At 34.0% G+C, this 26,480-nt stretch overlaps 1 protein-coding gene across 3 annotated transcripts in view; it reads right to left on the bottom strand.

Moving 5' to 3' along the window:
• The window catches only part of LOC118262874 (diuretic hormone 45), a 50,329-nt gene extending 24,152 nt beyond the window's left edge, over positions 1–26,177 (bottom strand). For 2 of the 3 annotated variants that reach the window (XM_035574517.2, XM_035574518.2), the window contains exon 1: positions 25,920–26,176. The gene's annotated coding sequence lies outside the window, so the exon portion shown is untranslated. Of the gene's footprint in view, positions 1–25,919 lie in introns of all 3 variants that reach the window. The other variant, XM_035574516.2, reaches the window with a different exon arrangement.
• Between the last annotated feature and the right edge of the window lie 303 nt (positions 26,178–26,480).

The following is a 26,480-nucleotide window of genomic DNA, read 5'->3' as shown; positions in this document are numbered from 1 at the left end:
GTATATTTTTTACATAGAAATTAAGAGTCATAAAATTATTCGACACTGACATTGTCATAAAACGATTTACTCTACTCTATACCTATCATACCTCATTAACCTTTGTAATTAAGTAATTAAACAATCGGACGAACCTAATGACAAGGCTTTTAACGCGTGAACATCAAAATAATGAGCTATCAACCATAAATCTATTAACCACTGTAGTAAAGACAAATTAACCCAAAGCCACACTATATTACAACCATCTTCATAATCCCCGCAAGGGTCATGCAACATTTTAATTACAAACTCTCGAATTACAAGTAAACTTCAATTAAGATCCCATATTATACTGTCAAGTTTAAATGGTAAATAATATCTCAGATATTATATGTAACAAGGGTATTCACTCAATTTAATAGCAATATACTTTGAGGTGAAGTTCAACTTGGTCAGTTTGTGAATGAATATGTAATGATGAGAGCATGGAGATCTGTCATACGTGTTCTGAAACAAGGATAGGCTTCAAGCTAAGATAGGTAAAGGTTCAATTTGATGTGACTTTATACTAAAGGCCTTTATACAATGTCTGATTAAGTTTTTATTAGTCTGTACGTACGTTTATTTTTCATATAAAATGTGTTCAAATATGTGTCAGTTAAGTTAACTAAAATTTTATTATTGTCTGCGTGGCATATGATTTGTGTTAGTGAACAATTTTCATTTCAGCAGAATGAGAAGACAATATGTGGCTATCCTTGTCATTTTGAGCGCGTCAATTGTTTATTACATCAAATATTTAACTAAAAAATTCAAGCATTCAAAAGGTCAATTACGCATATCAGAATTTCGTCTGCAAAATATGCGTGTACTTACATACATTTCTCCGTAAGACATTTTTAGGGAAGCTATGTTCATAATCATTGACACGGAGGCACATTTTTACTAAAACGAAAATCAAGAGATATAACACGGTTGGTGTTTATCTATGTAAAACCGGGCCGTGTAAGAGGATTTCGTTATGAAACATAAACATACAAAGTACTATGTCACAACATAAAATTAAAACGATGTAGAATAATTTAGCAAAATGTGTGTCGTAGCCTCCTTCGTAGTAGCCGTCGTAGCATCTACTACGCCGAACTATTCGTAGCACGATTCGTAGTAATAACAAATCTCGTAGCAGTGATTGGAATTCTATGAAATACTCATAGAATTCGTAAATGCTTGTTCTCTTTTATATTGTAGGCAATAAATCATAACTATCATTAGGTTCAATACAAAATGAATCTGTACTTATACTTATTATAGAGTAAAATAACATTGGTTACCCACGCATATTGTGTATATGATTAAGAATAGTACGTAAATAGATATGTTACTTCATTAAAGCCTCTTAATTGGGACCCCTCATTATAGAAACTGACATATTGTGTCTATTTATATTTGCTATTAATATCAGATTACTGTTAAAATTAATCAGACGCGAAGCAACAATAAATTATTACGGTTAGTATAATAAATGAACATTCAGCTAAACTGTTTTCACTTGGAAACTATAATCAGCATTGTTTACGGTACTATGTCAATATCTCGTCAGTACTATGTATTATGTAGTGGATGTAACAATATGGTTATGATAACTAGTATCAACATTGTTTGTTTCTGTTTATTTTGTAAAGAAAATGATCGATGTTTGACAAGGACAGGAATTAATCCATCACACAAATATTTTCTTTATTTATTTAGAAATCTTCGCACACAGATCGTCGGCGTTTTGAGCTATACATTACCATTTTATACTGACCTGTTAATCTATGACAAACTTGCATAATATGGGTTTAGTTTATAATGGTTAAGTGTAGTTTGATATTCTGTTGACATTGCCTTTGCTTACATGAATTAGTTTCGTTATTTTAAGTAAAAACTTTTACGCAGAATCTTTATATTAGATTTTATTTTAATCTTGTTTATTTCGACACTTTCTAAAAATAAGTTCTTATCTCGTCAGTCTTCGTAATTATATCACATTAACGATTTGCAACAAGAATTAATGTTTTAAACCTCAGCACTTGAATGAAAACTGAATTTTTAACTGAATTAATTACAATGAATGTAAAACTACGGACAGAACCTAGTCCTTAATAAGTCAATGAGTATTTATTCACTCGAAATTGGTTAAATTCGACCCTAAATGTGGTAACGTAACACTCAGTAAACCCTCTTGATCTACAAACCTCGCGACCCTTCCGACATTTTAATCTTTCGATTTAACATCAAATATTCTCAATAATACTTTTTAAATGCTTTTATCCTGTTAAAATATTCAACATTGAGTATTCGCAAAAAACGGTTTTTCGTGAAATGAAACGGGTTTTCACGACAAACCGGTTTCGTTCCCGTTCGATAGTTTCGTATAACTGATTGAACTTTGTAATGGGACCGGGACGTTGTTGGCGGAGTACCGCGTAATTATAGTTGAGTGCAAACTCTAGAAGTGGGCGCGAGACGGAACCGATTGTTTTTAATAAGCTCCCTATTTATTTACTCATTTTAAACGCGAATATGTTTTTGACACGCCAAGCAGTTTAAGTTTTGTTGGTACCACTCGTCGACTTGTTTATGGAGGGACTTCATACCAACGCGTAATATGACAAGGTTTGTTATCTTGACTTTCTCATTGTATTATTGATCTTTACTAATTTATTCCGTAACAGTTATAACTTAACATTCTTATCAATAAATTAACTAGCAAGCACTACAGTCGATAGAAGGCCCACAGGGGAGTGTTAGAAACAAGTCTAATTGGCTTTAATTAACTGTTACACGAACACGCGACATTAACACTATTTATTCACACCCCTAACCACAAAAAGGAAACAATTATGTAAACGAATCCCTATACCTAAATATAAGTTTTAAAACAACTCTATCAAGGAAACCTATTCATAAACAATTTAAATTTATTAGCCATTTGGTGAACGAAACAATTTGTTAGTTTTAGGGACTTAAAAACTATTTTAGTAAATATTCATAAAGTTTTGCTATGAAACTATTCGTCCGGGAAATATGAAGCTTATGTAGGGTTCCAGTTCCTAAATACTTTCGTTGGTATATTAAATGGATTGTGAAGGTCCAAAATTGGGTGTCTTTAAGCCATTAAGATATTGTCTTAAAACCTACGCCGTTACCAAAATAGAAACGCAAAGCCACAAACCGTTGTTTAAGCAATGTATGTTAACTCAGTAGTTTATAAGTACAAAATGTATTCTCTCAACAATGAACAACAATACTGATTTTAAAGATAGAGTTTCTTGCTCATTATTCTCTATTCGAAGCTATACTTTGGAACGAACACCTAACTTCACCGCTAGACAGATTTACGGACAATTCAATTTGACGTTTCAAAAGTGCCTGATTAAGGATTAATTGAAAAAAAATATTTTGACTTCAACTGTGAAGAGCGTAAGGACTGAATTTCGAAACCCTAAAAACCGATCCTTATAACGACAACTCGATTGACGAAGCACCATTTAAACTGTATATGGTAGTTTTTTAACCACTTCTATATAATTATTATCCCAGTTTTACATCAACTTTAACCTGCCTAATGGAATTATCACATTCGCGCATTGATCCCTTGATGTCTAGTCAACCAAATGAATGCTAACCAATCTAGTATAAACCTTATTTACAACATTAACACGTAACCAGCTTGACATTACCGAAATACTAATACATAATTGTCCAACTTCAAATTAACAATAGGTATTGTTTGGTACATAATGAACAGAGGTGATGCTAAACGATATCGTAATTAATACTCAATTAATCACCCCGGAGCAATTTATTCAATAACTCTTAACGAGACCCGAGGACCGAACTGTTCCTTAATAGACTGTTCAAAGGTTCAAACTTAAACTTATTGGCTTTATCAGGTCGGATACTTAGATTACACGGCACAAAACTGCTTGTAAAAATAATAATGAAAATACTTGAAAGAGTCTCGTTAACAGCATCGACTATGTAGAGTAGACTTAACTTTTAAAAAGGTTAAGTGAAAAGGCTATATCAATATGGCGGTCTTTTAAAAAAATATCGAGGAAACGTTATTTCAAATCTGGAAAGAGTAAGTATTCAGGAGAGGTGAGCAAACTTTGTACAGTAGAGTGAACTATGACGTCATGGACGAATGAAGGAGATGTAACAGTCTCGGATTTTTTTGGTAGATTGTATACACATATTGAAACAATATAATGTTTCTTATAACAGATAAGAATCGAACAAATCAATCGCGGATTGATTTATTACTTGATTTATTTAATTATTTTCAGATCTAGACCAATCAATTACAACTTACGACTACTTACTCAAGATCGTGATCAAAATATCATTTACACGAACAAAATCAGAATGCAGTATTCCAAAGCATAACTTATTAATTTATTTGTTACAATAGTTTTCTCATATCTCATATTTATGTAATGAATCTTGTTACATATATGCGTTAAAGTTGCTTTTTATTAATTACCTACTCTTAATAAATATTTATCCTACTAACTTTTGTGTTATATTATTTTGATTACTCGAATAATTCTAACAAAAATAGAAAGCAAAAGAAATTTCCACATGCCTGTCTTTTAATTAATGTAATGGAGGAAATTATTTAAAGTAAAAGGGAAGCTATTCCGAAATTCATTTACACTTCCTTACACTTAATATATAATATGACTTTTTCCTCATCTACTTAGTAAGCACCCCATTTCCGTACTTTTTTTTTGCAAAAAGAAACACGATTTCAACCAAGGCAGAGCACATTATGAATGAAAAGAAAAAAGTACTGGCAACGCAAATTCTAATTCGAAATATGAAAATTTTAATGTATGTTTTGAATCTGTATTCATCATTTGGTACACAATTCATTAGAATTGACAAATGAGGTTTTATTATTCCTCTCCATTTGTTGGTTGGATTGGATATGAAATAAACCGTTAGATTATTTGGAAACCGAACGCCGGTTATATTTTTCAAAACCAATGTAAGGGAAAGAGGTGTGCAAGACAATCTTTAAATTTTTATTGTAATCTTGTAATATTTATGTATTTCTGGTTTTAAACTGAAGAAAATCAGAGGTTCTAGATTTAAAAGCAGTTAACCGCTACGCTGCTACAGCGCTACGCTACTACAGTGCTACGCCGCGCTACGCAACCGCTACGATGCGGTAGCCGAGTGAAGTCCACTAAAAGCCAAGTAAGTGATATCACTACATAAATAGAATTACAACTGCCGTCACTTTATCTTCAAAGTTTCCTTGATAACTTCTGATAAATTTAAATTATCATTTTATTATTACAGTTGTGTTTAAGAACTAAGTTTTCATTGTTCTGTTTCTATCTGTGAAATTCCAAGCCACGAAGTTTAATCTTGTGTAGATAGTAAAAAAACTTTAAGTCGCAATTGTTATGTGAACTTTACTTAATTGTTAATTACACTTTTACTAACACCTCTGTTCCATTTGTCATAATTACATTTAGGTATGTGATTTACGAACATTTTTTCAAACTTTTACCAAGTAGTTTCGCTTACGACTTTTAAAAGACATATTAAAACCATATCTTAAGATTTAGATAATGTTACGTAACTTACACAAATGAGAAGTTTATTAGTTTAATTCCATTAAGTTATTAGCAGAAGTGCCCGTTGGCCTAGACAGTTATTTTAAATTACCTTAATATATCTGAGCATGTTACTTTTCATAATAGCTCTCCGTCTACACGTTATGCTCTTAAAGAACGATTAATTTTCCCGAAAATTGAGTTAATAAACCTTAAGCATCAGCTGAGATCAAGGGTGTTAATTATATATGTAAATTTCTCATAACCATCGCTTTAATTTAATATTTTATCGCGATCTTTATTCTATAGAGAATAAATCTCACTTTTGCAAAACATAAAGGAGTGAGGAATACATTTGTGTAGGAAGGAACTCTACTTTTGACAGAGACTGGGCAGCTGCGTTCTCTGATAAACCTGAACCACTTAAGAAGGCAATCGTTAATAATAATATTCTAAAGGTTAAACGGTGAACAGAAGAAAGTAGGATTAGTCAGTTCATTGCGTTATAAATGAGTACCTGGCCAGGATTGATTGGGGCCTGATGACTCTGCAGCGGCGAAGATTAATAGCGATCGACTACTGAAACGATAAACACTATGATTTGCGAGATACCACCCTTAACAGCTATTTATGTTTTAGCTTCTAATTATAAAGTACTTGTGCACTTAAAATGCTTTATAAATCAACTTATTTGTGACGTCAATGACATGTACTGTATCTGTATATCGATTTGCCGCATCAATTCCTACATTACATTTCATGACGTCATGCGTATTATTTGCTAAAGGGTAGGTGAGCACTTACTCTAGACCTACTTTTCCCAACAATGTTATTCTCAAGTAACAGAGGACAAACATATTACCATAGATACTCCGAAATTGATACCATTCTGATAGCTTTGATATCGAAAAATGGAATGTTCGCACGGCCCGATTATCGCTTAGGTGACCTCGTATCCACTATTAGAAAAACTGTAGATAATTGCACCTAAGTAGGTATTTAAATGTACGAACATCACAAAAACATCGATAAAACCATATAAATAGCCATTCTAGTCTGTCCAAGTACCATTAACACAATACTGGCGTCACCTCCCGTGACATTTGTATGATAATTTTATTGTATATCCTATGAAAAGATGGTTAAAAGTGCAAATTATCGGAGCGAGGGATGCGACTATAACAATGTATGTTCATGAGTACCACAGAGTAGTAATTTGTATAATTTTTGCATTTGGAACGACAGCGAACATTCTGGTCGGTAAACACGAGCGGCTATTGGTAGAACGACTACTTGTTGCATGGGCCCCGTGGGTGCTGTCTCTTATTTTATGACACACCGCCGTCCACTTTATTTAACATGTTAGTTTGCTCCAGTAATTTGTTTATGTTGAATAATAGTCTCAACTGTTTTTCATCTACGCATGTATCTACATAGAGTTGTACTGTAAATAAGTAACGCTTTAAAATATTTAACATTTAAAACAATGTGGATACTAGTAATATAAAAACATTATTAGCCCAAAGCTGGATATTACATGTGCACATCTGTCGATCCCTTCGGGGAATAAAAAAGACATGATGTTATGATGTACTTTAGCGTAATCTTTGGAACGGAAGCAAGAAATAATAAGTTGTAGCCGACTGTCATGTCTCACGTCTCCCCGCTAAGCCTTCATCGCATTGTAAAGATAAAATACGACGGAGAACTGTGGCCATACTCCGCGATAGATTGGGTATTGAAAAGTGTGGAATAGCTCTAAGTTATACTATAGTATACTGTTTGTTTCAAACATATCTGAAATATTTTTTAGGAAGATCTACTAACTTATTTATCGACTCAAGATTAACTACAATTTAAATATGTTACGCAAAAGAATTGCTACCTATCTAAACTTAACAAGCAGACTAAAAGTAACATCGCCAACGCACCTACGAAATTGTAAAAAGAATAGCGGTCATATTAATTTAAAAAAACGAAAAGAAAAACACGCTTGAAGTTTTTGTAACAATAAATTATAGCAGTTTCTCAACATGATTTACGGGGTAAACGTAGCAATGCTTCGTCGAGTTAATTTATTGTTGGCCCAAACACTTTGTTTAGCACCGGAACGAGCAAGTTAATCTGTCCCGTGTCCTACAAACAATCAACGTGGAGGCTAAAAAACAGTTCAAAGGTGACCCTGCCCTAAGCCTAAGTCTACAAGAAATATTGTTTACATGATCTACCTCCTTCAATATTGTCCCCTTTCTCCCTTTGACAGCCTTAATCCGTGAAATGGTTCAATTTGTGCCAAAAGAAACTGTTTTTTCTTTTTACGAAGTTTTAAACTAGTCGAACGAAGGCTCAATTCAAACATTAAATAACCGAAGAGATAAATAAACAAAAAGATTTAGTAATCGGAGTTCGTTGTAGTTTATCCCGACAATCCGCTGGATATGTAGCTAGCCTTAGGTCGCCCGAAGCAAGTCGCGATAAAGCGGGAAACATTTATACTTGATCTTTTTGTTTTTATATAGCAGCAATTTGTTGCGAAGCCCGACTACAGACTACGAAGCATTTTTTATACCGACTTGATGCCCATCTCTATTATTGAGTCGCATTCAATGCTGCGCGTACTTTTATATTACTTGCTTTGATTTTACGAACCATTTTACATTTATTGTATCCGTTGAATGTCAGATATTTTTATTTGTCATCGGTTTTAGAAAATAATTACTTGCCTTTTACATTAACGTTTCTGCTATTTATTTAACCAAAAAATAGAGGTGTGCATATTGTTCTGCCTTAATCTAAACCCATAAAATAACACAGTTTGTGGTTGGTGGTGGTTATAAATTTAATAGGTGTAGATAGGTACCTACCATATGAGGCAAGGGAGGGGGTATAGGGTGGGTAAGGGTGTGTTTAGCCCATGAAACTGAACAACATTATTTACAAAAAGAAGTGAGATCCCACAAAAACATCCTGTAAAAAACCCAAGTCTCGCAGCTCAACCGTCAAAAGTTGTGAGATCCAAATACCAAGTCGGTTAATAGTGTCTACTTGAAGGACCTTCTGTCTTAAGTTATTACATAAGTTATTATCATGCCAATATTAAAAATATTTAACGTTTTAAACAAATAGATCGACTTGGAAATGAAAACCAATATTATATTAGATTCTTTAGTCTCTCGCGCCTCAAAAACTACGTGCTGTGTAGTGTGATACATACTAATAATCAAATCAAGCGACCAAGTCGATCTATTTGTTTAAAACGTTAAATATTTTTAATATTGTGATATTTATGTAATAACTTAAGACAGAAGGTCCTTCAAGTAGACACTAAATAGATTAACCGACTTGGTATTACATGGATCTCACAACTTTTGCGGTAGAAAGACTAAGACTTGGGTTTTTTACAGGATGTTTTTGATGGGATATTTTTATTTGTCATCCGTTTTAGAAAATAATTACTTGCCTTTTACATTAACGTTTCTGCTATTTATTTAACCAGAAAATAGAGGTGTGCATATTGTTCTGCCTTAATCTAAACCCATAAAATAACACCCATCACATATGTTATTTCCCACGGCGATAAGCACCAAAAACCCATAGGAAAAATACATAATGCAACGAACCCAAAACCTACCTACAAAACTGGTTGTTTTAAGGACACGTCTAAAAGTAATTGTACGATGTGTCTTATAGCAAAATTAACTTTCATGTAAATCTTTGGAATTTCGGAATCGTTGGAATCGTTAATGAAAACAATTACAAATCATTGACGAAGCGGCAGAGACAGTGAAAGAGATACCTCTGTCATAACAAACTCACGCGTAAATGTAGTATGAAAAAAATTACTCATAATCAATAATAATCATAACACTACCTCCCATTAAAGCTGTGGCAGATACTTTTAAACCGCCTTGTATATTAGTATTTTATTAACATAACGATTTACAATAAGCCAAGTAATGTGCCGGAGCCCGCATTAAAAGTTCCCAAACTAAAACTTCGCTTGACTAATCTTCCACTCAACTGTACGGTTAGTTTACAGATTTTAGCATAAAACAAAATTCCGTTCAACCAAATAAACCGCACGAAAAAGCTACAACAACAATAAATCTCGGTGTGCGTGTAAAAACCTACTTTGTAAGTACCTTTATTGTTCATTTTCTTACTTAATGTAATTCCAACGTTAATGTCAAAATTCGTTTCCTTTGCACGGTAACGTTCAAAGGATTTATGACCGAACCTAAAATCTGACGTCATTAGCGTTTCTTGTAAAATAACGTATTTGAATAAAATACTTACTTTAAATGGAAATTCGAGGATATGAGACGGAAAATGCAATGAACTGATGTGTCCCTTTATATCCCTTATTACGGGTCGCTTGCTTGTATTGTTACATTTAGGATTTTGTAGATGGTGACGGTTAACCACAATCACAACGCTATAACTAGACTGCTAGTTGGGTATACCTCGTGTTAACAAGAGTAATTTCTCAATGCATGCGTATATAAACTCAAACTCAAAAGAAACCAAAGTGGATGAACCAAACCTTTACCTGCACTCACCCCATTCGAGGAAAAGGAATCGATGTCGATTCCTGTTAACGTAACCGTAATCGTAACATAAATCGGATACAAAGAAAACAATTTGGAACGCACCACACGTGGCGCGGGAAAACGCAGTCAATTTGATCGCGAAGCAACTTTTAACTCGTCCTTTCACAGCTCATTATCGAGCACGCATTCACAAAAGCATCCGGATTTCCACAAAATGGTGGTAAGTATTCACCGTCGACGTCGTAAAGACATTTATCAAACGATTCAAAGCACTTGATCCTTTAAGTCTCCGAACATTCAAAGCTTTTAGAAGAATGATGTTTATGCCATGACTTCGAATGGCTGTCGTCAGAAAAATTAATGGCGAGAGTAACTGCTCGGCAATTTAACGAACGAATTGCCGACAACCTGCGATTAAGTGCCACCTGTAACACGTTTTACATCTTCGATATAACTTTAGGGCCCAATAAAACGATTTTATCACACGTAAATCTATTAAGTACTGTATGTATTCTATTTTTAGAGCAAACAATAAACATACAAGTCGACGTATACATTTTATCGCGATTTGTTAAGCAGCACTGCCAAAACAGATACGGATATTTGATACGAGTACCTACTTTATCACTTGACAAAATGTGTGGTGTCACGTTACTGAGGAGGCATCAGATGGGAAAAATGAACAACCAAATATCTTGGATGCAATGAGATACATGTTGTCACACAATGTTGTACATATTGAAAATAGGAAAAAGCTATTTTGAGACAATGTCGACGGATTCAACAGAAGATTTCATTGAATATTTGTCAGTTCGATTCAATTACCTAAATCACGTCTCACTTTGCTCTCGTCGGTATATCGTGATCCCGCGAGGTGTATTTCTTTGTGAAACAATCGTCCTCGGGGTCCCATCGGTTTGTGTCGACGTTCCAATTTGTCAACATAAAATAGACAGCGGCATTGGCAGGCCGACTGGAGTAGGTACAGAGAGGTACGAGTATCCCGAGTCCCCAACCCACAACTCCGGTAAGATCCCTACGTCAGTGTCTCAGATCGGAACATCTGCACCTGACGTAAATTTATCGATGCCTAATTCCAAATGATATGATCCTTCCAAGTGTATTTCGAATATAAATAAACATTACCGTCCATTCCCTTGTTGCTTCCTGAAACTATTTTCATTATTTCCATCGTCAGGAAGTCGTTATCATTATTATTACTCTCCGGATCCAAGTTGATGCTGTTTCTCAATTTCAACTTTGAATCTGCATAGTTTTATTAGCTCTTCAAATGCAATTTAATGCAGATCTGCCGGAAACGGTTTCTCCTTTTCTCGCAGCTCAAAGCTCACTTGAGTCAACATTAAAAATTCCAATGAAAATACCTGTGTGGAATTTTATACTTTGAGTATAGTGTGCCACACCTCAGATGTAGTATAATATTTATGAGACTGGTGTGTGAGTACACAAATATTGTCTGCATAGGCCTGGCTTCTGAGATAAAAGTTTTGAATACACAATATGGTACACGGGTAAAAAATCACGTTGTTTTACAAGCGTGACGAACATTACTCACAAGTATAAAATTCTTCGTAGATAATATGATTAATACGTACTCGTTTAGTCAATGTTTGTGGCAAGTATTTGTTGTGACGTGTGCCGTGACTGAACACTGCGCTATTTTAACACCTGCGCTTGTTCGTTATTGTATTATTTTGTCATAAACTGAACAGATCACACGTAGGTACACCGAGATAGAAAAGAATTCAAAATAATTTGTTACAAAAATGCTACTCTCCTACAATATATTTAAAAAAGGGATAATTCCAGACATCATGTCCTGAAAACAGATGAAAACGACTTTATAGGGTACGCAAATAATAGTTCAGTGAAAATGCAAGAAAAAATAGTTGGGAATAGAAGTTCTTAACAAGTAAAACACTGTTAAGAAGAACGAAGAAAAGCTTTTAGTAATAAAAACTATCGAAATAAAAAGGAAAAAACGTTGTACGCTAACCACCGCGTAACGAGCTCACAAAGGAACCAGCGATAACGACGGATATGGACTTTTTAATTTACTAAAAATACAGAGATGACTTACAAGGAAAATTAAGATGGTGCAAGGGCAGGAAGACATTTCTTTTTTATTATTTTTCCAAATACAAGCAGGTCCTTTAAAATTTTATATTAAGCCACAACCCTCAACGTCATTATGAAAACAAACGCAATTCAACATAAGTACTTACGCAAAACCTCCAAAAATCGATCAAAGGAGTCTAAAAAAAACACCAGCCATAAAAAAACACCAACGGGACTAATAATAGCACTCGCGCGCGAATCCACTCGCGTCTATTAGATTTCCGTAATAAATATACAGACAGACACACAATAGATACGCTCTCTTCCAATTCTTTCCAGCATCGCTCGTCTATAAATCTGAAGTAACTCGTTGGAAATGAAATAACAAACCGCGCGTACATTTTCATAGACAAATAACAATGCAGATAGCTCACTCGCGATAGATTTGCAAACTGATTGCAAGTCAACTTCACCCAAATAAAGCGTGGAAGAGGCAGGTTGTTATGTTCGGCTGTTTTTGTAATACTAGAAACAAGTCCAAATAAGATAACTTTGAATTTTTCAATAGGGATGATGACAGGGTATGAGAATTTAAAAACTATTTAGTTCTTCAATTAGATGTTGCAAAAATAATAGACACGTATATTTTTATTTTGTCATATAATATAACAATACTTGGATAAAACGAACCAAAGTTTAGGAGTGGGAGCAAATATGTCATTTCTATGCATAAAACGTACCTAAAAGTGCCGTCACGCGATATTTCAAATAAATATATCGTTGAAAGGATTTATTACATAAGGAAATACAATATACTTGTCATGTTGTGAAATAATCTACAAAACGGATATTTAAATAAAAAATAGTCATCTAAACTATTGTTATAAACTTCTAAATTGGTACTAGTGACTTGTAAAGGTACCATTCTCTCCATAGAGATTACTTACAAGAACAATAGCTGTTATCTCTCACCAGTACCAGAGGTAGTTAGAGAAATAAACCTTTGAATATTCTGTACGTTTTTGATCATCATTTTATTGTATCGTAGCATTATGAGATCGTCCCTTCTTCCCTGAATATACGTGTAAGAGAATTATGGAAGCAACTCCTATCAGAAATGTCTAGTGGAATAATTTTGGAGGTGCAAAATATATTAAACCAAGTTTAGAGCCAACTAAATATAAATTTCCCTTCCCACTACTTCACAGTGAATTTAGCCGTTGATTCTACACCAGAAACTAGTTAAATGCTGTGGGCGATGCTAAGATAATGTAGTTTAAAAAACACCCACGTTTGTGGAGTGCTTTATAATAAAATGATCCCCTGAAAATGGTTCAGAGCGCATCAAAAGCATAATGATATCTCCTACCATCTCCGTGAGCCCGTTCCTTAGGAGATAGTGGCTTAATAAGGCAACAATCAACATGATATGCTTAAACAATGGCACAAAGAATGAAAAATCCTTTCATTCAGGGAATTGTGGACGTCTTAAGGTTTCTCGTATTTCTCTCAAGCCTTTTCTTTTACTGTTTTTGACCCGCGGGCGTAATGTTGAATGACTGTTTTTGTATTTTTAGAGTCAATCAAATAGATCTTAAGTTGTCGTCGAATAACTTGTGTTATTAATGTTTATTTCACCCGTACCTCATTTTCAAGCAAACATGTTTTTCAATATAATATGTTCCTAAAACATATGTTGTAAGGAAAATTGTATTTTATTTAAGGAAAATCAATTTGAGCGAATTCTAACATTAAAGTGCCTTTTTATACCTGCTTAAGTCAAAATCATTTTCCCATAAATATTTCAATGCTTTTTTTTATAATATAATTATGTTTTCTCATTTTTACTAGCATTAAAACCGTATACAGTGATTTGGTTATCTAATTATATTTTTGTATCTAATTTTGTTATCCATATATTAAACTATCTAGGTTAAGAATATAAATCTGGAAAATATACTGAAAAATAATAACATTAAGTTTTAGTTTAACCACTGAACTCAGAGGCATTAATAAAATCGTTGCTATGCCTAGTTTAAGCAATCATTACATGAGAACCGCTGAACCGATATTCATGCGTTTCTGTGAATAGATAAACCTATTTAATTGGTAAGACGACGACGTATTAAATAATTATTTATATTTCAACAATAAATTAATGGTGGCTAAACTGCACAAATCTCAGGCACGATCCACAAACAGAGACTTAGAACAGATATCCTACGGAACATCAACTTGTCCTCATTAACTCATTGCACAAAGCAAGTCAAAGCGTAATGAAACAGCGCTTAGAATAGTTTATACATCCCTTACAACGGTCACAGTACAGACAGACAATGGGAAATGAGTTATAAACGACCTATATACAGCCCTGATGATCTAAATCAACAAGTGGGAAACCACAGAGTCATGCGTTTCTACTAATTAGGACGAGATACACGTGGGGGAAATAGACAAGTCATGTTGCTGTATATAAGTTACAGTATAAGTGTATCTTTGCAGCTTTTAATTAATATTATCGGTTTTCAGTTTTGTGTTTGTCACTTTACAGTCATTAGTTAAGTTCCGAGCTAAGCATTCGTTAAGGAATGTGTGGGTGGCATTCATTCTAAATTAGACATACTTTGGGCTATTTTTGATATTACTGCAAGTGAAAGTGTCACTTTTACGAATAAAGCGTAGTAGTGCTTAAGATAAAATCGAACATTTCAGATCTAGTTTTTTACTTACTAGCAATTGAACCTCTTCTTTTAAACGTTTTACAATTGGAACGAAATAAAACAAGACTTTAGCCCCTGGACTGTATTCAAAAATACGATTCAAACCGGGAAATTAATCACCGAATAAAAAATACACGCCTACAAAGAGACCGAATTGTGAGCGAGAGCCAAATCGGGCACTGGCAAACATCAGCCAAATTGGACTGGCGCGAAATGGCCAAACATTTTAAAGTTAGGCAACATCTACTCCAGGTAATGATACTGCGACGCAAATATAAAATGTTAGCATTTACATATTTTATTTTGAAAGATATAGTCATTTATGTATACCGTCATATTTACACATGTCAAAGTGCTGTTCAAGCAATTTAGTTTTATATAGGTAAGTATATATATACAGGCACTGTACCTATAGTTTGAGGCACATGAAGTGTAATTAATTAGCCAGCAAGAAGGCAATGCACAAGCTACCACTCAGAATATTCACTCACTCATTTTTAAAGTTACGCTCGCAAGAACCAGAAACAAAAGAATGAGGAAATATAGTACCAAAGAGGTTTTATATCACCTTGTAAATTCAAGTACAGGCTGGTTTTTAAAATTATATTTGAATTTAGAACGAAATTGTGCTGGCTAAATATTAACCTACACAAGATGTTAAACATCAGAATAACTTTGTGAAGTAACAATTATTGAAGCATTTTGGTCACTGAAATGTGTCTTGGTTTTGCCAATTCAGAGTTTTTAATAGGACTATTTATACGACAAACGACTTGATCATACCCAAATTCTAAGTTACATAAATAACTGCTATTCTGGGTAGCGGTAGTCAGGTTGTATAACGTAAATTTAATAGATTTTTAGAACCAATAGTTGTTCCTGGTAACAGATTTGTGTAAATACGCAACAACATTCGATCAAAGGGTCCAACGTCTTTGTAAATAAATTCCAATTATAAAACAATTAATGTCAATTGAATCGTTACATTATGGTTTCCGACAGCCTATAAGTTCGCTACATTGACGAATGTCATTGGTAAGGAAAACCCGAATATCGAATCGTTGACGTTCACAAAATAAAAAAAAACTGTGTGAAATGTTTATTGAAGAAGAACAAATATAAATGTGTGTTTTACCTAAAATTATAATCTTTTTAATCTCTAAACTCACAATAGTTAATACAAAAATGTTTAAACTAATTAATTAACATTCCAATATAGATCCACGTTTAAAGCAGTGTGTATACCTTACTTATGGACTATATTCAAAATTGTGAAAGGAAAGTCTCCCTTAGATTAAGCACCAGTGGACTTGTATTAACCTAAGTACGTCTGTTATCACTTTCAATGTCCACAAACAAAACTAAAAATAGATAGGAAGGTACATACATAGGTAAAGACTGCCATTCATTAACCGTCTCAATAGCGAAAAGAACGCCGCGCAAGAAGGTCATAGCAACAACACAATATTTCGAAATGTGTGCTCGGTCGGAATGAAACACTGCCTCCTGCAGAACCACCCACTTGTCCAACTGACAGGACAATGTCAGTTATTGTTGGATATAAAACCCCAAGGATTCTTACATAAATAAATATATACAGGTATATACATTACACCCGTCCTATTCAAAGGTTAACTTGTCCTGACGTGTTCTATTTAAATAAGATATTTCATAAAAGTAAAGTAAAGTAATGTCTGACTACATTGTATACAATATTATTCACATTTATGAACAATGTAAAATACCTGTTCGGAGAATCTTAATTCGTTTATCATGTTCACGACCGAAATTAAATCATTACTCAACGCGAACACAGTTATTCACGTTGCACGCAATACTATTACGAATCTCTTGTTTTAATAGCAAATGTAAGATTGCTCATGTTACTGTTAATTTGCTGAGGGCATAACTATTAATAAAGTCATTTGAAAAGGACCATTGGAAAACTAGAATAAATCAATAGAACTGATTTATTGAAGCTGAGCAAACAGCTATAAATCAAAGGCAGGCGCGGCATCGGTCGCGTGTTCCAGCCAGCGATACAGTAACTACTGTGACGTTTATAAAACTAGCGTGACGTCACAACCATCACGTTCATCATCTTCCATTCCCTAACATTTCATACTGCACGACGATATATCAATATTATGTCGTATCTGTACGTCCCTCCCCTGCGGTGTAGAATGAAGGAATCTCCGAATACACTTGAGAAAACAAGCTTCATAAAAAATGAAAATTAATCTTCAGAAGCCGCTTTAGAGCCCATATGAAATCATGAACCCTATACATACAGTATCCAACGTTTCCAAGCAAAACTAATGATAGAGATTTGTAACACAGAGATAAAAATATTCACAAATGTCTTCCTTTGTTATCACTCATAATTTACTACATCATAACACCCTTTGTAAGTATAAGTCAAAGCATTTTTCCTTTTGACTAAATAAACGCGCTCTTTAATCCACAATTGTAAGAGATAAAGAAGAATTTAAATACTTTGTAATCGCGTGGAAGTGGTTGAAAGAGCAAAGACAAAACAGCTCGGCCTTCAAAATATAAAAAACATACAAAAATAAATACAAAATACCACAACTGGAAATGGACACATTCCATCGTTATCTTTAATCATCTTTCTCGCGAAAAGGAAATGAAAAAAGTTCTATGTTTGATTTAGTTGATTTTCGCGAATAATTTGAATTGAAATAATTCGCGAAAATATTCTAATTAAAACTTCTAAATCACCTGTTATCTGTAGTCAAAGAGTGACTTCCCCACGAACACGGGTTTACCAGTGTATACTGGTACACTACTTACACGTTGTTTTTTTCTACAGGAAGTTCGTAATTTTACCTTCGGAAACAGCGAATTTTCGTGAACCAGGGAAGTAGGTTGCGTCCGCGCGTAATTTCAGCAAGCCCTTAACTTCGTTCTAGTAATTTTATCAACTCCCCTCGAGTGGCTAGCCTCTTGCACGGTTACTATACAATCCCTTATTTTAAGTTCAACGACCATAGCAATGTAAGTGAAGCGAGAAATACTAATAAAAGTTAAAAAGAAAGAAATTTATGTAGACGAAGGGAATGAAGGAGTCTTTAAAATTGGAAGTTTTTTGAATGCCACAAATTACGGAGTTTTGAAAACGTTTTTGAAATATTATAAATGATGCGTATTGCGTAGGTACCGAAAAAGTTTGCGAACAAACAAGTAATGTCGAGTTACTTTTCCTTGGAGAGCACTCTAATCAGTTTGTCACCTTATTACATTGGACGTTAAGTAACATCTCGAAATTGACATATTGACCTCGTATGTATGAGATTAGAGGAAAGATGAGACTAGACAATGTTATTTTATGTGTGTCCACAACATCAGACATAAGTTTAGTCGAGACTGCGACCTAAGGACCCAGCTTAAACCTCAGTTAATCAAACTCTATGGGATTTTTACTACATAAGCCGAACTCACGTGTTGGTAGTTAAAACTTTTCAGTTGTTAAATGATAACGTAACGGCAAATCCATCTACATCCTCGACATATTGTAATATTCAAACATTATTTGCTACCATTTATCAAATATATTCTGAATTATTTATAATACATACAACCGCGTTACAAACTTGCGTACCGGATATAAAAAATCAAGGGAAAAGATTAAAGGTATTTTTAGTGAAAATTCTAAATTGATAACTGTTTGATTTGTCGTCTTTGAAAACAAATCCATGTGCAAGCATCAATGTTCTTACACACGACGCGTTTTTTCTAAATAAACTTATTATTCGTACGTACATAATGGATCGGTAACAATTCTTACATTGCGCTCAGGAAAAAACATAGGGCGCAATTTCAGTTAAAATCTGCAATGACCGATTCACTTCACTTTACACAATAGTGAAAAAGGTCATGTCCTAAGCCTATTATCATAAAGAAACTCCTAAAATCTGTAATGAAAATCTGTCCATACGGAACACCTGAGAAGGCTGCCTTTAAGCCGATTGGACAGTCCATAAAATCTATAAATCTATAAATGGCTGCTATCTTTCCACAGACGACTCTGCGGGTATTTTATTGTTTAGTTATGGCTGGTTATAGTTATATGTATGGGATGTGTGATGGCGGATTTATGTGCGATATATATTGAGACGCAACAGCTGCGTTCATGCACCGCGCTCTTTACGAGCGGAATTTAATCAGGAACCAATTACGTAAGTGACAGTGTTGTATTTGATAGACCGTGGACTCGTGGACCATAAATAATATGAAAGTTATTAATCATCGTTTGGTAATCTGTGCAGTTTTGGTTTCATTATATTCTCAGCGTTCAGACATAGGTATATTGTCTTTGCTATTTATAATATAGTTTTGAAGGGTGTTACACCTAATAGGGCGCTTGTGTATAAAAGCATTATTTATATGTGCGGTTTCTTATACCAAAATAAAAAATAATACATGGACTCCAAACTAGGAACTATGATTTCGGTTCGTTTTTGCCCCAATTAAGATTACACGAGCGAAGTGAACAGCTCATGCTTCGCTACACAACCTCTTAATCTGCACCGATTCTAAAATAAGATTTACTTCGCCTCTTAGTACATATTACCAAATTATCGAAACAATCTCTTAGTATTAATCAGCGGCTCAAAGCACCGCAAATTGACAAAAGCCGTCACAATTTAATTGGCAATTTGTGTATTACAATAATTATGTCATAAAGCCAAAACATCAGATACATATTCATGTTGTTTGTGTCAGCATTTAGACTTTTGTCATACAAATTGGATCATTAGTGATCTCCCCATGGAATGATGCCAAAGGCAGGTTGGAATTACCTAATTATGTTTTGTAGGTAAGCATACATTGGATTGTACATAAGATGATCCATTGCGTAATAGTTACGTTATCAGACAAGCCGTCTGTACCTCCACATGTTTAACTTAAGTTTAAGGCCAAACTTCTAAGGTAAATAAAGGAGGTTTGATTTTGCAGCATGCCAACATATTTCAAAATATTTCTTGCCTTATTTGTTAACATCTGTCTGTCTTATCAGCTCACGGAACCGTTTTGTGAAATTGAATTCCAGGAATTGCACTGCCTATAAATCAGTGTGAACCACACCTAACTCGAAATGTTGAGATTAATGTCGAAATTCGATATTAAATCGCTTCACCTACGTGGCGATTTATGCCACAATAAATCCACATATAAATAAAATACGTACCTGGATAAATATTTAATGTTATTCAATTTTATGAAATTTAAAGCGCCGAAAATTGTTTTGTTTCCCTATTTACATTTTACACAACTGCGATAGTTTTCTATAAGACGTATACATTAATTTTACAAATATGTCTATCTTAAAATGAATATTTTACAGTCATTTTTACTTCATTTGGTACTTGCTCTTCAGAAAAGCATTTCCTGTACCATACAAAACCGCGAGCCCGCAACTTAGTACGGGTGCAATTAGTTTCCCTGAGCTAATATCGAGTATCCACACACTACAGTATACTACACTACGCTACTTACAAACTGTACATACATACAGACTTACTTTATTAAGCTTTGTGTATATTTTGATAGGTACCACAATGCCCATGCAAACAGTAAATTTCGCCTTATAGGGTCTGACATTAAAAAAGTGTCAACAGAATCCTATTACCAAAGCTTCCTCTGTTCGGCTGTTGTTTGTCCGTCAATATTTTGTTAACTGTAGTAGGTAGACTTTAAATGTATATTATCTACAAGTTGTTATGAGCACTATACCACTGAGAAAAACTAAAAAAAAGCCATAGAAATTTGAATACAACAAGATCACATTCCATACTCCCCTTGCAGAAATTCTTTGTCTATTAACCTTTTTTCAGAAATTCTGTGCTTATTAATTCAAATAGAACAAACTACAAATCTCAATAGGTAAGCAATCTGATAGGAAAACAAGTGCACCGCAGTGTCAACACAAATATTTGTTCGCTGTGCAGCAGACGGCACTAATCACGTTGAATTGCTGACTTAGCGCGATTACCTGTTCAGCAGAACTATAGGTAACTGGTAACTATAGATGAAGCACTCACTCTCGCGTAAAACTTCACTAGTAGGTAGATAAGGTAGGTATACCTTTCTATTTACCCCTCTATTGCAGAGTTAAGTTCGCATCTGTTCCACTCTAGTCATTGTTTAATTTGGCCTTTTACCAATAAGACAAAGCACTAATTCCAGACTAGATTTAACTGAATGATCTTTTGCACGGAACAATTGCATTTAACTACGAGTATCTAGTAGACTGGAATTTCAGATTCCTTATTGCAAGAATGTATCTAATTATGATTAAAAATGTTTAAAATATCTCAGAATGTATTGAAGAAAAAGACATTTCAAAATGTAAAAGATGGTTAACAGATCGGCCGCGAAACGCGTAGTTTAACTTTTAAAGGGATTGGTACCTAGCGGGTTACCGGGGCTCCAGCTCGAAAAGCAGAAATAGGAACGCCATGGTTTTTAGTCAGTAAGTCTGATACTCCCTCTCGCCTCGCCCAAGGCGGGAGAAATCATTGGATGATTTTCCCCTTCAAAAAATGGAATTGGTAAACCATCAATTCCTTTCCATCGTTTATCTGTGTGTATTTGCATTTCAATATTAAACACTAAAAGTATCTCACGTCAAATTCATATTTGGATGCCATTCATACCTGTGTAAAACCTTTTAAAAGGTATGTTTACTAAAATGTTTGCTGTTATTATGATATTCGAGGTACAGTTTACCAACGAATTTTCGATCAATTCAAACCAAAAATATCACTTTACATTTATTTAGATATGTCTATAAAATATTCAAAGATATCTTTTAGAATTAATAGTAGTTTGATTGATTTAATCAAATGTCAGAAAAAGCTTCTAATTAAAAAGCCTATAAGTACTTATTAATTAAATTCTTTTAACGTCAGGTTATACAGTCAACTCCAAGTCAGTAAACTTCATGACATTTATCATTCAATAACTGATTATTATAAAATCATTTTTATTTTGTAGTCTACATTTTAAGAGCAATATTATGAATAAACTCACATCATTATTTCTTTTAAACATTATCCGTCGCAAAATTATTCAACACAACAGAAATGGAGAAACACTATCCATTGCTTTTATGAACCAGCATATTCATTATTTCAACTACGCGCATCTGTGATATCAAGTAATGTGAGCAAAATCATTCTGAAAGACTGCAACATATCATATTTTCCTAGATAACTGTGACATCAGATCGTTCATAAGTTAACACAAAGTATGTCAAAGTCTTAGAAGCGACAAAACTGTTCTTATCTTCAGAAATATGATGTTGGCAAACTCTTTAGGATTACTGCTGCAAAAGTCGCGGCTCTCGACTCCGTGAAGTATTACGATCTCCACCAACTTGTACGCGACGTGATTAAAAACTACTTGAACGTTAACCTCCCGCGGATTACTGGCCACCTCAACAAAGACAATCGAAGATTTGACTTGCTCCTGTAACTCAAATCTCACATGAACGCGGTATTTATTAACTGATTGAAAGTTTCGTCCGTAAGGGTGCTTTTCTACCAGAGATACGCTATGCTACATTGGTGTGGATACCTGGATGGAGGCTTCCACCAATCTTATTTATTGGTACACATAGCTTAGCACTGGTGGAAACGGCTTCAACTAAGATATGTTTTTTATATGGAAAGATGCTTTCTATGGAAGGCTTTCTACTATCGATACATTGCATATTGAAGCTGTGCATCTTCCTCGCACAACTACACAGCACTTTCACAGCTTAACTATTACATCTTTGTAGCATAGCTACATAGCACATCTATGGTGGAAAAGTACCATAAAGGTACGTCTACTTATTTGATTCTCCAAATTAAAATAATTATGAACAGAAACGTAAAGTTTTATTCCTATCAAAAGTAAAGTCTGATAAACTTTTGCAAAAAGACACAGTTCGTCACTTAACTTGAAATGATAATTTCCTGAACGATCAAACTTCCGTCTCAATTAATTGTTACTGAACAATAAGATTACGTTTGTTGATAGGGAACTGTTGGTGAACAGAGATTATCTGACAATGAAGTGGAACCAGCTACAGGAGTAAAGTCGGAGGGCTTGCAGTAATTATTCAGGAACCGTCACAAGAACACCTATTGTTTCTCCCGATCCCACTTACCGCCGTGTTCCGCATTTCTGCTGCAAACTTTTGCTTATTGTTATGAGCTCTCGGACTCATGGAATTCATTGTACCGCGTAAATATGTACCGAGCAAACATTTCGTAAACTAAATAAAATAGTGTACAGAGCGTGTGCCACGGACGCACAATGCTCTGCTCAGTCTGCCCACTATACAACGGGCTGCGGACACCAGATACCAGAGCCTGTCAACTTTGTAGATCCGTAGTTTAAGATAGTGAATAGATGTAATGTTACTATATATTCCCTTTAATCTCAAACCTCAGACCTACATACGTCACTAGCACGCCTTTTGATGCAGTATCACAAGACGCAATCACTATACTCTTTCATTACACAAAGTATGCACTTCGTAAAGATAACGTTAAATAAAATATGTAACGACACAACATTAAAACTTGTTTTCAAACTTATGCTTTTTTTTACTAAATTATTCAAAATTTAATCAAAATTGGCGCGTGGCTTTTGTAAAGTTAAATGCAAAAAATAACTTAGTAAATGAAGTTAGGTAAGTTAGGTAAGTAGTTATGTCGTCATTTTGTCAAAATTCCCACGTCCCGTGAATTATCGGTTGTTTGTAGTGTATGATAATTTTCTGATGGAACCCCAATGCACGTTGTCATCATTAGCGTTAATATTATAACATAAAAATCTGATAAACTGTAATTGACACGAAGTAGCAGATAAACGGTTCAAAATAGCTTTTAGTGTTCTTTTATATCTAATAGCAGTTGATTTGTCATGTACTTATAACATTATCTGTGTTTAATCTTTGCATTTGAAAGCGCAAATTACAAAAAAAAACGTGTGTAACCTTTTTCGGTATTTGGCAAATTCTGAAAACATTTTTTGTAACAACAGTCTTTTGGGAATAAGGTAATAAGTTCAAACGCGTGAGATAGCACATCAATAAGTAAATTATGATACCCTCAGGTGAAATTAAGAGTTGTATCCTTATCATTCTTAATCTGCGGAACATAAAACAACGAGAATGAGAAAATTGGATCCCAATATTCTATACAATGAATACCGAAACCAAAGTTCAAACGAGTATAATCTGACAAAGGTATATATGTATGTATTGTGTAATGTCATGTACTTTTGTTATCTTTAATTTATAACAATATCATTTTTACTAAATATAAATATACTTTTTTATGAAACACGGGAATCTCCAGATAACATGAGCAATACATCATTGCTCTTTGTAATCTCATTAGACTAAATATAAATATCATAATTTTATCTTAATTGTAAATAGTTTATCATGCCGCATGCCGCGGGATTATTTTAACCATTATATCGGAATATTGTTATTGCAAACTCGTAATTAATTGTTTTTAATGAAGAAAAAGTTTGGAGACAAAAAATAATATTACCTTTCTTCAAAATGAAATAACTAGTGCTGCGGTTTTATTGTAGTTTGTATTATTTGTGCAGTGAACACAAAAGAAGTATTAAAAATAGTTCGTACGTGGCAATGCCATATCGCACGTTATTGTATGAATTTCTTTAATTACAGTGCTTCGTGCTTCACCAAGAAGCCGGAAAATGTACAGAACTAAGATCTCTCGAGCGTTCCGTCGCAAGACTGTCCGCACATTCCCCTTTCCCTCATTCGCCGCAATATTTTTCAATTCGTCGGTTTATTTAGTCATTTAATTTTTTACTCGGCTCCGGTTCACTTAAATTGCGCTGTGATTTAAATGTAATTTCTTAATTTATTGCGCCGGGGAACATAAAACAATTAAGCTTCGACGACACCGAGAAAAGTGGCGTTATTTTTCCAACTCCTACAATTACGACACAGATTTATTTAAATGCTGAAAATTGAGTGATATTTTTTATTGATACAGGTACTGTTTATTTTAAATTGCACAACGACATAAGTTGACAAATTGCATAACAGTTAAAATAATTACGTACTAAATGGACAAAAAAGTATTGAATATGCAATAATTCATTTTGAGCATCTCACCATATTTTCTGCCTAGTTAACAACTAAAAATCTGCAATTACATATAGAAACTAGATCGCGGAGTTTGTAACAATCCGTCGGAACGGAATTTTTACAACCATGTCTGTTTAATTCGTTTGATAAAGCAAATAACGAGGAAACTTGTTGGAAATTTTCTAACATCCTAACACACGCTTTCGGCCCGTAATATAGTCATAGGTATGTGTTATATGTTACCTAACTATACGACAATAATTGTTGAACCCTCTTTTATCTTATCTCGTTTGGTATGATTTTAATCAAGTCGTACATTACATCATATATAGTGTAATCTATTAATAAATATGTCCAAAATGCTTGCAAAGTCAACAGTGTGTTTTGTGTATTATTAACTGTACGTGAGTCATGTTACATGAACATTATAAAATGTTATACTAGCGTATATTGTTACTTTATGTTTATAAACTTTATTATCTTTGTAGAATATAGCAATATAATAAAATATCTAGATATGGTACAATTTTATAATGTTTTTACGGTTCTCAAAAAAAATATTTCAAATATTACCCATTTACTTTTTGGGATATTTAAAAAAATCTTCATATATTTAAAAAAATATATATTTTTGTTCTGCTTACAGAGTTTCTATCCCTAATATTTATTATATTTTATATCTAACGTGACCGAACGATTTTTAATTAAAATATTGTGTTATAACTATTTTCGTGTAATATATTTTTTATATTTTATAAGTAAAACAACAGTAATCTCATGATGTTTAAATGACAATTAAAATAAAGTATAATAGTGCACTCACCTCCGACCGACAGAGTTGTCGCGCCGACGAAAACTTCGAAAGTAACTAAAAGTTCGCGGAAAATGTTTTGCTAAAGTAGAATTCACTTAAAAAACTTAGTCACAACTCACTGGAGGATGTCGTTGTTGAGAAATAAATATATTGAAGTTAAATGAGGTTGTTATATTGAGAGTATATAATATGTTGTCCGTCGCCAAGTTCTCTGTTGGAACGTTTGGGCGCGCCAAAGTTGTGTGTCGATGGGCTCGGGCGGCGTGCTTATATCTCTCTGAAAGCGGAGCCTGCGCGCATGCGCGACTGCCATTCATGTCACTCTCTCAATGACCGCCCCTACACACGTCATCATGTTAAATATTATAATTTTTATGTCATCCATACAAATCACCTGATTGTACTTTTTACTGTCTATTTAAATTATGTGAATCACACTTGGCTATCACTCTTGCACAAATGGCGCTCAGTATTACTTAATGTCACATGTCGGAAATAAACTCATACGCCGTTTCAATTCAAGGGTAAGTTAGACGTTACTGAGAAATTATCTTTTGAAATCTAAAGCAG

This window comes from Spodoptera frugiperda, chromosome 12, assembly GCF_023101765.2.
Source record: "Spodoptera frugiperda isolate SF20-4 chromosome 12, AGI-APGP_CSIRO_Sfru_2.0, whole genome shotgun sequence".
In the NCBI taxonomy this organism is placed as follows: domain Eukaryota; kingdom Metazoa; phylum Arthropoda; class Insecta; order Lepidoptera; family Noctuidae; genus Spodoptera; species Spodoptera frugiperda.
The sequence above is the reverse complement of the archived record's forward strand: the minus strand, read 5'-3'. Positions and strand labels throughout refer to the sequence as shown.